At 34.0% G+C, this 15,171-nt stretch overlaps 1 pseudogene; it reads right to left on the reverse strand.

Moving 5' to 3' along the window:
• The window catches only part of LOC108663889, a 10,917-nt pseudogene extending 4,242 nt beyond the window's left edge, over positions 1-6,675 (reverse strand).
• Between the last annotated feature and the right edge of the window lie 8,496 nt (positions 6,676-15,171).

Here is a 15,171-nt window from a genome sequence, read left to right on the forward strand (position 1 = left end):
TTGCCTAGCTGACTTAATTTATTAGTGATGTTTGTAAACCTATCAAACATGCTGGTGATGTCTTCACCAGGCTCCATTTTGAACATTTCATAACTATGAGTTAAGAGAGCAATTTTGGACTCCTTGACTTGGGAAGTCCCTTCATGGATTATCCTAAGTTTCTTCCACACTTGTTTAGCTGTTGTACAGCTTGAGACTTTGTTAAATTCAGTGGGGGTCAAGGCACAATGTAATGTGTTAATGTCCTTAAAATTTATTTGAACTTTCTTAGTTTCAGCCTCAATCCATTCAGACCTTGACTTGGGCATCAACTCATTTGCACTACATTCACGGTTGAGGGCATAAAGGGTCCATCAGTTATGATGTCCCACATTTCATAATCTATAGCCCTAATATAGATTGATATTCTTGTGCTCCAATAAGGGTAATTAGAGCCATCAAACAGAGGTGGTCTATTTGTTGATTGTCCCTCAACAACTATGGTTTTTTGTTGAGCCATTTGGATCCTCCCAAAGGATGTTAAGCCTTAAAAACAGGGAACTAGCTTTGATACCAATTGTTGGTCCCTATAATATGTGCTAGAGGGGGGTGAATAGCATAATTTGGCTCTTGACAAGATTGAAAACTAATTTTCAAAACTTAAGAAAACAAAAACAAAGTATAAAATGCACAGTAATTTAGAGTGGTTCGGTTTAAGACCTACATCCACTACCTTGATTATCCAATCAAGGATTTTCTCACAAACTCACTAACAACTAGTCAAATTCACAAGCTTCCACCAAGCTTTTACAATGGCTTTTACAAGGCCCAGCCAAAACCTTTTACACTAGTTTTTCATAGGTTAAACTAAAACCCAAAGTGATTTTTCAAAGGCTCAACCACAACCTTTCACAATGGCTTTTCACGGGCTCAACCAAAACCCAAAGTGGTTTTTCAAAGGCTCAACCACAACCTACAACAATCAAGCTATCCCAAGCTTGAACAACCCCTTAGAGTGACTCCCTCACTTTAAGAATACAAGAGAAATAATAAAGAAGTACCTATGATCACTTACTTTGATCTAGATGGTACAAGATGAAGTGCTGAACTCTATTACAAAGATTGGCGTTTTAGTGCAATAAGGTGCAGTGAAGCTTTTTTGGTTTTTTCTACTTTTTATGGCACAAATCTCATTCAAGGCTTCTCAAAAAACTTGTTTCTTATTGTTGGAATACCCTTTTATACTTGAAGATGCAACTCTGATGGCAGTTTGGCAGTTTATATCTGTTGGAAATAGTTGAGGATGAGTTCTAGCCGTTAATCTGTCTTGTAGTGCTCTAGTTCAAATTGCAGACAAAGAGCTCTTAGTCGACTAACTTGGTTGACTAAGTTGATTCTGTTTCTAGTTTGCAGATTCTGGTAGAGGGCACTTAGTCGACTGACTTGGTTGACTAAGATGGTTCTGTTTCTCAAACTCTTCAACCCACCATTTCTTCAATTTGAAATTTGGTCCACCAATGTTCTTCCTTGTTTCACCAATAAGCTTTCTCCTTGTTATTTAGTTACATCTTTGTTGATTTTGTCCCTATTTTTCCTTCAAAAATACTCTTTGAAGAGTTAATAAATTAATTTCCTGCACACTCAAGTAAAGGTATTAGACACAAATAAATGGGAATGTTTTATTATCATATAAAACTAATGGAGCCAACAAAGATGTTCTTGTGTAAAAAGTTTATCACTACCTTAGAGTCATTTCTTGGCAATGCCATAGCTTCAACCCATTTAGAGACATAATCAACAGCAACCAAGATGTATTCATTATTGAAGGAGGGAATGAATGGAGCCATAAAATCAATTCCCCAAACATAAAAAATTTCAACTTCCAATATGTTGTTTAAAGGGTTCTCATGTCTCTTAGATATATTGCCCATTCTTTGACATCTATCACATCTTTCAACAAAATTATAAGCATCCTTAAAAAGAGAAGGCCAATAGAAACCTGATTGTAGAACCTTTGCAGCAGTTCGTTTTCCTCCATAATTAGAAGAATGGTAATGATGAAGAATATTTTCAAATTCTTCTTCAAGAACACACTTTCTAATGATTTGATCTCCACAATGCTCGTAAAGAAAAGGCTCATCCCACATGTAGTATTTGACATCACACAAGAATTTCTTCTTTTGTTGAGAATTAAATTCAGTAGGGAAGAGCTTACTCACTAAATAATTCCCAATATTAGCATACCATGGCAAATTTTTCTGCTTCTCTATATGAAACAATTGCTCATCAGGAAAGGTTTCATTGATCACTGTTGAATTCCCAATGTGCTCATTATTCTCCAATCTCGATAAATGATCTGCCACCTAATTTTTTGTACCTTTCCTATCTCGGATTTCCAAGCCAAATTCTTGAAGCAAAAGTACCCATCTTATCAAGCGTGGTTTTGCATCTGTTTTCTCGATCAGATATTTAATAGCTACATGATCTGTGTAAATAATAAATTTAGTACCAACAAGATAGGAGCGAAATTTATCGAAAGCAAAAACAATAGCAAGCAACTCCTTTACGGTTGTGCTGTAATTTGCTTGAGCTTCATTTAATGTTCTGCTAGCATAATAAATAGGATGAAAAATTTTGGTTTTTCGTTGGCCCAAGATTGCATCAACTGCATAATCACTAGCATCACACATTAGTTCAAAAGGAAGATTCCAATCAGGAACAGTGATAAATGGAGCAAAAATTAATCTATTTTTCAATTCAACAAAAGCATCATCAAAATTAAAAGAGGTATCCTTTTCTAACAAATTATACAATGGTTTAGAAACTTTAGAAAAATTTCTAATCAATCTCCTATAAAATCCAGCATGTCCTAAAAAATTACGAATACCCTTAACAGAAGTGGGAGGTGGAAGTTTTTCAATGATTTCAATTTTTGCTTTATCTACTTCTAAACCTTTACTAGAGACTCGATGGCCTAAGACTATGCCTTCTTGCACCATAAAGTGACATTTTTCCCAATTTAAAACTAAATTAGTTTCTTCACATCGCTTAAGCACTCTGGCAAGATTAAATAGACAATCATCAAAATTCTCCCCAAAGACTGAAAAATCATCCATAAATACTTCCAAAAACTTTTTAACCATATCAGAAAAAATTGCCATCGTACATATCTGAAAAGTAGCTGGAGCATTACAAAGTCCAAAAGGCATTCTCCGACAAGCAAAAGTTCCATAAGGACAAGTAAATGTGGTTTTTTCTTGATATTCAAGAGCAATGGCAATTTGATTATAACCTGAATAACCATCCAAAAAGTAATAAAAATCCTTACCTGCTAATCTATCAAGCATTTGATCAATAAAAGGTAATGGAAAATGATCTTTTCTAGTGGCTTTGTTTAATTTTTTATAGTCCATACATACTCTCCATCCAGTTACAGTTCTAGTAGGGATAAGCTCATTATTTTAATTAGAAACTACTGTCATACCTTCTTTTTTAGGGACACATTGGACTGAACTTACCCATGAACTATCAGAAATAGGATAGATAATACCTACATCAAGCCACTTGATAGTTTCTTTCTTTACTACCTCTTTCATGATCGGATTCAGCCTTCGTTGATGCTCAATTGTTGCTTTGTGATTTTCTTCTAAAAGAATTTTTTGCATGCAAATTGATGGACTAATTCCTTTGATGTCTGCAATGGTCCATCCAATTGCTTTTTTGTAGTTCCTTAAAACTCGAAGGAGTTTATTTTCCTGTTCATTCAAAAGTGAAGAAGAAATAATTACTTGTAGTGTAGAAGACTTTCCCAAAAAAGCATACCTTAAATGATTGGGCAGTGGTTTGAGCTCAAGTGAATGAGGTTCTTCAATGGAAGGTTTGATTGGTAAAGTTGTAATTGATAATTCCAAATATTCAAATTGGGATCTTGGAAGACGTGAATAGGCATCAAGATGGTTAACATATTCAAGAACTTTTTCATCAATAATATCACATGAAGAATTCAAAGTTTCTAATGGATTTTGATGATTTTCAATAAACACATTATTCGTTATGTCATTGACCGCATTAATTGAGAAACATTCATCATGTTCATTGGAAAATTTCAAAGCTCGAAAAATATTAAATGTTACCTGTTGGTCTTCAACCCTTAAAGTAAGCTCACCTTTTTCCACATCAATTAAAGCTCGAGTAGTTCTCAAGAATGGTCTCCCAAGAATGATCGGTATTTCATGATCTTCTTCCATATCAAGAATAATAAAATCTACTGAAAAAATAAATTTATCAACTTTTACCAAAACATCTTCTACAATACCATAGGGATAGGTGATGGATCTATCGACAAGTTGTAAAGTCACAAAAGTTGGTTTGATCTCTTATAAACCCAATTTTTTATAAATGGATAGTGGCATCAAATTTATACTTGCACCCAAATCACATAAAGCTTTAGCAAAACAAAGAGCACCAATAGTACATGGAATAGTAAAACTACCTAGAGCTTTAAGTTTTGGTGGAAGCTTATTATGAATAATGGCACTACACTCTTCAGTAAGTGCAACCATTTCAAACTCACCCAATTTCCTCTTTTTAGACAGGATGTCTTTCAAAATTTAACATATCTTGGCATTTGTTCCAAAGCTTCAGCAAAGGGAATATTAATATGTAATTTTTTAAACACATCAATAAATTTCTGGAATTGTTTGTCAAGTTTTTCTTTCTGAAATCTTTGAGGAAAAAGGTGGTGGGGGTGTGGGAGCAGTTTTTAATTGTGATTTTTCTTTTGAATCTTTAGCAGATTTTTCAACTATAATTTCTTTTTCAACATCATTTTCAATTTCTTTTTCATCAAATTGAATTAAAATTTCTGAATTTAAATCCTTACTACTTACCTCTTTACTTACCTCTTTTCCATTGCGAAGATGGATTGCCTTACAATGTTCCTTACCTTCTCTTTTTGGATTGGGTTCAGTATCACTTGGTAAGGTACCTTGAGGTCTATTATTTAAAGCACTAGCAAGTTGACCTACTTGTATCTCAAGATTTCTAATTGAAGCTGCTTGATTTTGAATGACTTCATCAATCTTTGTCATGAATTGCATGAACATCTCCCCCATTGAAGGCTTTTTCTCTAGCATAGGGGCTCTAGATGGAAATCCAGGGGGAATGTTTGACTTAGCTGTTGATGAAGACCTTTGGTTGTTATTCCATAAAATTAGAATGATTCCTCCAACCAGGATTATAAGTGTTGGAATAGGGATTGTTCTGTTGCCTATTTCCAACAAATTGACAAGACTCAGAATAGATGGGACAATTGTCATTGGAATGTCTTTCCCCACAAAATTCACCTGTTATAAAGGAGTTTTGAACAACATTAACACTCAATTTATCTATTTTCTTTATGAGAAAAGCCAATTGTGTAGAAACAGTGTTCAACACATCTAATTCATGAACTCTAGCAATTTTTCTTGTACCCAATCTTTCAGATGGCCATTGATAATTATTAGAAGCTATTTCTTCGAGCAAATCATAAGCCTCATCAATGGATTTACTCATAAGTGCACCTCCAACGGTAGCATCAATGGTAGTTCTAAAAGGTCCCAGCAAACCATTATAAAAAGTCTGAACTTGAAGCCACTTAGGTAATCCATGGTGAGGACATCTTTTCATCAAATCCTTACTTTATCTCTTTACTTTATCTCTCAATGAAAAAGGGAAAAGCCTTAATCTTATGGCATCATCAGTAACACCATTAGCCTTGAATGTATCGTAGATTCCATAAAATTTATTATATGAGCATTCGGATCATCATTAGGCAAACCCCCAAACTGAATAGCAGTCTAAATCATCTGAATGATTGATGGCTTAATTTCAAAATTGTTGGCTTGAATAGGAGGTTTCGGATACTAGAGTGGAGATTTTGTAGTTGTGGGATTGCATAATCCCTCAAAGGCTTATATTCCTTTTGTTGATCAGCCATTACTTTATTTGGAGCAGAAACTTTTTTATTTTTCTTCCAAAGTCTTCGAAAAGTCTTTTCGATTTCTGGATCAAAAGGAACAATTTCTAAATTTCGGGCTCTTCGCATATAAAGACCAAAAGTACCTAACAAAAATAAAGAAAAGTAAATTAAAGAAAAGAAAAGTCTAGATAAAAATTTAGAATGCTTGGTATTAATATTAACAAAAAAGAATTAAAAATCAATTCCTTGGCAACGGTGCCAAAAACTTGTTGTTGAATTTTCTACTCACGTAAGTGTACGTATCGCAAAGTTAATATAGATATGAGTAGAGTGTCGATCCAACAGAGAATTGAATTAATCCTTACAGTTAACTACTAAAATTAACACACCTTAATTGTATCTAAACAAATTAAAATTAAAAAGAAAAATTTAAATTAATAAACTATTAACTAAAACTAAAACAAATCTAAATTCTATTAGCAAATTTACTTCTAGTGATTAACAGACCTAAGACTATGATATCCCTCAATACTTCATCTGATTATTGTCTCTCTTTCTTAACTCAGTTTAATGGATTAAGTTGCTAACCTTGTCACGACCCGAAACTCTCATCGGGCCCATGACAACCGTCGCAACGTCCGATAGGCACCCAATACCCCGAATGCCGATCGAAACCCGCAAAGCTTAGCATCGGCTTCTGCATCTCCCCGGTGAACGACAGTTACTAAATCTTGCATTTCAAGAAATCATAAGTCGTTTCCAAATCAAAATAATAAAATATTATTTTTTGGCTCACAAGGGCATTTTAGTCATTTTTCTTAGATAATACCGAAACTCGTCAAAACAATGGTGTAAAAGCTAAATATGTTCATACATATTTTAAATCAAATAACTAAAGTATAAAATTACTTTTACAATGAGACGTGGGCCCCCAACTAACTAATAAGATGCGAGTCTGTGAACCTATAATTTTGATAATCCAAGGCTAACTGAAGTCCTTGATGCAATCGGCTATCTACCGGCTATCCCGAACCTGAAATGTGGGGAATTGAGGGTGGTGAAATTATAAAATCCCAGTAAGTAAACAAACACCATCTAAACTATCTAAAGGCGAGTAAATGGAGACAATTAAAAAATAATTAACTTCAGCAAATTTTTCACATCACGAATATTCATTTTAACCAAATAATCAATATGGCTCGTGAATTACTCAAAACATGGCTCATGCCAAATCCTGTACTCAATGACACCTGGACCAGGGGTATCCAACCGAGTCCGCCAAGGCTGTTAAAAATTCATATTTCGCATAAATCATATTTTATTTTGAAACATAGCCGTTCCTTGGCATAGGTTGAGTCTCACTCTCACGCGGTGGTCCACGTGAAGTGCACTCAAAAGGCCCACCTCAAGAGATACCCTACGCGCCTCTACGACCGAGGTGAGAATATAAAGAAGTTTACCGTGCCCCTCTAATAGGCTGGCCCACGGAACCCCCCACCACTGCAGTAGCTAATCTTTTATCTATCACCTGATTTATAAAATCCTTTTTTGCATGACATGGCAATTTATCGCAACCTAGCCTCTCAAGGCTAAATACACAATACAAATAATTCTAACACCAAAATCAGTTTAGCCATTCATGCTCATTTATTGTCATAAGCCATTCAATTTAAAACCATAAATTTACAATACAAGCAAGTAGTCTCCAATTACTTTATTTTCAAAACCAGTATTCGATTTTCCAGAAAATTTATAAAATCAGTTTAATAAATCACAATTTCTCTTAAAACATAGCAATTTACCATTTAAACCCATTTTTCATAAAATCACACAATTGTATAAAACTACTCTAGATAATTAAGACGATAATAAGTTTACTCACAGTATTAGGAGTAGAAATACTCCTATCTTCCGCCCTCGGGTGCAGTCTCTTACCCGAAACAATTGACTCACCACCTATCCATAATCCATGACACAAAATTCAATAAATTGTGTCAATTTATCATAAATTATTTCAGGCTCTTATCCATGCGTATGCACTAGATAGGATTTGAAATGTCTAGACAATCGCTTAATTGCGGTGTCCGACCTAACTCGCCTATACACGGTGTAAATTCCTAAAATCCCCAATTCGACTCCAATTCCATCCATTTCAATTTCAATTATCCAATTATATCCACAATACCTCAATGACTGTGAATTTGGTCCAATTTATCAGTCCGGACTATAAATTACGCTTTTACCCCTAGTGGGTAAAAATTTCAATTTATTGCACCGAAAATTCCCATTTAATTTCCAACCTCATAATTCATCATTTTTCCACCCAATTCTCTTAAAATAAAGTCAACCTCATCCTCACATACCATTGGCTAGATTCGGCCTAGGGAAATTCATGGAGAAGATAAATATTTTTCTTGTTGTTTTACTCATAAACATGCTAAACTAACACTAAACACTAACATAGCTCAAAATCAAATTTATCTAACAACTTTCTCTCTCTAAACCCATATGACCAGAATTCAAATCATCCTCAAATCACATGATTCAACCATGAAAAATGATGGAAAATGCATGGGAAAGGTAAAGCACAAGACAAATTTAAGAAATGTTACCTTTTTTCACTTGATTTTTGAATTTCCACCTATTTTCCCTTTAAATTTCTTAGCTAGGGTTTTATTTTCTCCTTTCTCTCTCTTGTTTCTTGCTTGGCCGAATGTTGAAGAAGAAGAATGGGTGGGCTGATTTTTTTTATGCCTTTTTATTGTTTAATGAAATAATATTATTTTATTCATATTTTAAATATTTTATTAATTCATTTTTTTTTCTAGCCATCCACTTGTCCTACTTTTTCCACCATGCATTCCCTTTGACTTATCCAAGTCTTAAGTGAAATTTCCAGATTTTTCCAAAGTTTTGGTGGAGCAAATTTTTCAAAATTACACTTTTGCCCCCGAACTTTTCAAAAATTACATTTTTACCCCAAAAATTGAAAATTTGCCATAATGCATAATTTTCACTCCTCATACTCATTTCACACTCCAAATAATTAAATTTGATCAAAATCCTTTCAAAAATTAAATTTTTTATCTGGAGTGGCAAAATTACCATTTTACCCTTTTACTCCAAATTATACCGAAATTAAAATTTTTCACTTCTAAACCTCAAATCTTACTCCAATAAGTCAAATGGGGCCAAAAATCTTTTCTAAAAATTTCCATTTTGTCCCCAGGTGGCAAATGACCATTTTGCCCCTAGATAGCGAAAATTCCAATTTGACTCCAAATTGATCCTCGAACTCCGAATCACCATATTAACCCATTCTGGGACTTTAAAATTCTTAATTTCATTGTAAATTCTCTATTTGATCTAGTTCGAGGCTTAAATCAACTTTATTGTACCTCTAGGTACAATACCGACTTTTGTAAATTTTTCAAGACTCTCTTAGCATGTAAACATGCTATCCACCACATGTATGTCATCACAAATATTTCTGTAGAGTCGGGCTTGTCATCTTCTCCCCCACTTGGATCAACCATATGATCCTCCTTCTTGATTGACTTCGACATCCGGCTAAATATTAATATTTTAATATTATTTTATTAATAAAATATTATTTTATTCTAAAAATTTTATCTTGTCTCCTTGGTACCCAAAATACCTTATTATGCCTCACTTGACTTCCAAATCGCCTTTTATCTCACAAATTCTCCTCCGATAAAATTATTATTATTTTATTATTATTTTCTCACTTGCGAAATATTTTATCCTAAACTACTCCTTTCGTCTTTTATCACTTCTAAACATTTTAATTGACCTCAATTTGCATTCGATCAACTTTATTTATCACCATATCAAAGTATGGGGTATTTCAATCTCCCCCACTTAAATAGAATTCGTCCTCGAATTCCCGTCGATGTTGCGTTATCAATCTCCTTCTATGATCCTACTCCTTGTTCCTTCTATAGGGACATTCAATTTATTTACCTCGTTCACCTTCAGTTCAATTAAATGCTTTATTTATGGCAATTATCATCCTTTGGAACCGGATCAGTAATACTTTTCACAACCATGATCTCTTATATCTAGACACTAAGCATGCCTTTATCACCATTATTACATTTGAACCATAACTTCATCTCAATTATACTGATTTCGATCACATATCATACTTACTTATGTATACCTAATCATCATTTTATTAATTCGCTCCATACCAAATTTCTCAACCTTGATTCATCCATCTTATACTGGTCCATACCCTTCCTTTAATAGAGTTCCATTAAGAACTTAAACAATTCAAGGTTTACTTTCAAAGTCATTCATAACTTTAATCGTTCATTACATGTCTGTTAACACTTTAGCTCACTAACCTCTCTGGACACTATTTCAAAATCTCCCAATTACTGAGAACCATTCTTCACTTTAGTTAGTAAAATTATCAATTTCATATATACATAGATACATGCATTTTCAAATGTCAACATCTCTCTTTATATATAGGAATCCATGTGTTCACATGCCTTGGACTACATTCCCCCTTTATTCATCCGTATCCCAATCCTAGTTTCAATATAATAATTCTTATAGTGCATGTCAACCTTCTTATTATACTTGTGTATAACTTCATATCATTCATATCATTTCCAACCATATGTTTGAGTTTCCTTATACTATATATCATTCATCACAATGTCATCTCCATTGAATTATAATCTATTATGCGTGTATGCTTTATAATCCTATTGATGCCTCAAAGATTTATCTTAACTTGATCATTGCATCTCATGCAATACCACAATTCCTAAGAGTCATCCTTTTGTCCTTAATCATCTTTCATGCCTCTATATTACCTTGTATCTTTCTTGCATTACGATATTGATTTGTCACTTAAGACTCAAACTCATTTGAATCATGTATACCTCAAGCATTTTCGAATTCCAATTTCCATAATGTATTAGGAAAATTTCATTATCTAACTTCATTTTCAAGGTTAACTTCTATCATCCTTTGTTCTACTCTTTCATATAAATATAACATCATTCTTCCTTAACCAATTTACAAATTGTACCTGAAATTGTAAAACTTGAAACTAGATTCTCCTCAAGTATTTTTCAATATTAATATGAATATCACTTTCAGCTTACAGCTTCCTTTTTATAATCACATAACTTAGTGCTTGCTTTAACGAGATCCAGAGCAAAACTTCTCTTAAGTATTTCCTTGGGAATATCTATCTTAAACTTATGTCTCACAACCGATGATTACTTAACTCGTGACTTAGCCATTTGACTCCTCAGCAAGTTTCAAAATCACACATCTTATACTCATCTCGTATAATGTATAATTCTTCCTCAAAGGTATTTAAATATTCTTGAAACACCTAATCACTTATTTGCTCTTTCATACTCCAAGTATATCATTTCCATAAAGGTATACCCAACTACTCATATTTCAATTTATCTCCAAGAGTTTCTAGCATGTCACCTAGTTTACTTGTGTTGTTACTAATCCTTTCCTTTCAACAAAGTTAAGACAAGATCAGTATATTCTCATAACAATATTCTATATCAACTCATTTGCTATATCATTATTGAAATCTTTATTTACATTTTTCCTCACTTGGTATTGACATCTCTTATCAGTATCTCATACATTCATCTAACCTTTCGCTCGCTTCCTCATTAGTCTTTAACAAGACTTAATCTCTTATCTTCCTTATTTCTTAAGATTTGACTTCAGTCATCATATTATTCATCTTAACACTCCCCATGTTAATTTATTTTTATGTAACCATCTCAAAAACTCTCTAACTTTTCTTTCTCTTACATGCCAATATACAAGGCAATAAAGAAACTTTACAATTTCACTCATCATCTTTATCTTAATACCTCCCCAATGCACTTAAGATTCCAAACAACAAAGCTTAGCATGAAAACCAATGACCATTCCTCAACTCGTAAGTTTCATCTTCATGCCACTCTCAATTTGCTCATGCTTGCTAGCCATTAGGGGTTCTTAACGCGACAGCGTTTGAGAGTCAGTACTGTGGCATTGCAATTGTTTGATTTCACTTTATCCCAGCAACTCTTCTACCTTTAAAGCTACTACCTCAATTATTCACAATCGTGTGGCTTCCCTCTGAGTCTATACCACAATTAGCAATACTAACTTTCTATCACAAGTACGCGATCAGAACATTGATTTAATGTCTTTATTTTGCCACTAACATTCATATATCTTTACCATAACATTTAGTACGAGTTTGCTTAAGCAAAGATCTCCAAATTTATTCATAGCTACATGTATCTCAGATTGCACATCACTTATCATCAGTCAATAAATCCCACTTTAGAATACTCTTTCCATATTGTATAGTAACTTCACCATATAGTATCACGACACTCTGTTCCTCCATTCTACTATCATGTATACTCCACAAAATTTAATTAGAAGATTCACGTACCTTAACTAATGCTAATTCCATTTAATCATATCTTAAATACTCCAAACTTGTAAATTACAACTCCAAGTGTATGTCCATATATTGATAATCCTTATATATTTCATGAAAACTACAACTTACAAACTAGCTTTCTATCATATGCACACTATTAGAACATTAACTTCAACATGTTTAATTCTCCTTTGGTGATATGTTAAGATCATTCCTGGATACATTTTCATATTAACATTGATATGCCTTTACCATAGCATTTAGTGCAAATTTGATAAAGAAATTGTCTCCAAATAACCCTTAAATACATAATTATCAAATTGTATACCACTAAACATCAAGATCTTGACTTTATTCATCAATAATCAATCACATTTATTAAGTGAATAATTTACTTAGTTATTACACCTTGCCTTTGCAATCATAAGATCAAAGTTGTCCTAAACTTAGGATGCAGAAGTTCTCTCTCTTAGAGTATATCCAAACATCAACATTTTCTAAATTCCTTGCTCTGGGGAGATCACCTTTAAGACTGATCATTCGTATCATAGACCACACTTTGAACCGAATACACTTTTAAATTGATCTTTCAAGTAATTCGTATATCAATCTCAATTATAGAACTTCATATGGCACTTAGACTAGATTCGACATTTCCAAGTCATTTAACCTCAAGCTGCCAATTCCACATCTAGTCCTTTAGTCTCTTAGCTCCTCCTTACTATGCATAGCAAAGTTCAAGCTCATCCTTAGAGCAGATTTGTTTACTAACTTCTTACTTCATGACCACACATCAATTATAGTAATCATTAATACTCACTCTCAAGTTAGTTCACGTCCTTATATCCATCAACTATAATAGATCCAATCAATTTTTGAAATCTCACAATCGTTTAATTGAAATCAACACCACTTTTATATGAGCATAACACGCTCAATTAACATAGTGTTCTTATTTTCATGCACTCCACCAAATGAATTTACTCTTACCTCATGCTTAATTTATACACTCCACCAAATGAATAAATTATCACGGCCTATTAGTCCAACTCCAAATTTCTCCATCCATAATCGGAGGGATATATCATTTCATTAATCTTTCATTAGGAGCATTCATTTTAAGATCTCTCTAACATTGGCTCGTGGCACGGGTGGCATCTGAAACCCGAACAACGACCCTACTTATGACCTTTGCATGACATTAACAAAGATGTGAATTACTAGGAACAAGAGTTCCTATAGCTCTCATAGATCTATAAGAAAAAACAAAACAAGTCTAAACAACTCCAAATTCTATATGCAGATGCACGTATTATATTCTACCTAACCTGACTTAATTTAACTAGCTTAACTTAACTTAACTTGGGCCACGCAGTGTCAGTGTAGATTTCTTAAAACAACTTTAAAACCAAAAGCTTTAAAATCTAAAGCTTTAAAATCAAAATCTCTAATCTTTAAACCATACTCTGATACCACTTTAATTCGACTCAACCCCTCAGGGCATAATGGCATTAAATGGTACCTATCAGAGCACTCGACAAGAAGTACACTTCACTCCGGGATGCACCGGGAGCAGTCCCTTCCCTCCTCTTCCAAGCTCCTAGACGGAGAGTCATACTTCACCATAGATCATATGCGAGAGTTCCCAGGAATAGGGTTATCTTTCCCTTTGCTCTGATACCACTTTAATTGTCACGACCCGAAACTCTCATCGGACCCAAGACAACCGCTGCGACGTCCTGATAGGCACTTGTTACCCCGAATGCCGATCAGAACCCGCAAGGCTTAGCATCAGCTTCTGCATCTCCCCGGTGAGCGACAGTTACTAAATCTTGCATTTCAAGAAATCATAAGTCGTTTCCAAATCAAAACAATAAAATATTATTTTTTGGCTCACAGGGGCATTTTAGTCATTTTTCTTCGATAATACCGAAACTCGTCAAAACAATGGTGTAAAAGCTAAATATGTTCATACATATTTTAAATTAAATAACTAAAGTATAAAATTACTTTTACAATGACACGTGGGCCCCCAACTAACCAATAAGATGCGAGTCTGTGAACCTATAATTTTGACAATGCAAGGCTAACTGAAGTCCTTGATGCAATCGGCTATCTACCGGCTATCCCGAACCTGAAATGTGGGGAATTAAGGGTGGTGAGATTATAAAATCCCAGTAAGTAAACAAACACCATCTAAACTATCTAAAGGCGAGTAAATGGAAACAATTAAAAAATAATTAACTTCAGCAAATTTTTTACATCACGAATATTCATTTCAATCAAATAATCAATATGGCTCGCGAATTACTCAAACTTGGCTCATGCCAAATCCTGTACTCGGTGACACCTGGACCAAGGGTATCCAACCGAGTTCGCCAAGGCTGTTAAAAATTCATATTTCGTATAAATCATATTTTTATTTTGAAACATAGCAGTTCCTTGGCGTTGGCTGAGTCTCACTCTCACGCTGTGGTCCACGTGAAGTGCACTCAAAAGGCCCACCTCAAGAGATACCCTACGTGCCTCTACAACCGAGGTGAGAATATAAAGGAGTTTACCGTGCCCCTCTAATAGGCTGGCCCACGGAACCCCGCACCACTGCAGTAGCTAATCTTTTATCTACCACCTGATTTATAAAATCTTTTTCTGCATGACATGGCAATTTATCGTAACCTAGCCTCTCAAGGCTAAATACACAGTACAAATAATTCTAACACCAAAATCAGTTTAGCCATTCATGCTCATTTATTGTCATAAGCCATTCAATTTAAAACCA

Source organism: Theobroma cacao, unplaced genomic scaffold, assembly GCF_000208745.1.
Source record: "Theobroma cacao cultivar B97-61/B2 unplaced genomic scaffold, Criollo_cocoa_genome_V2, whole genome shotgun sequence".
Taxonomy (NCBI): Eukaryota; Viridiplantae; Streptophyta; class Magnoliopsida; order Malvales; family Malvaceae; genus Theobroma; species Theobroma cacao.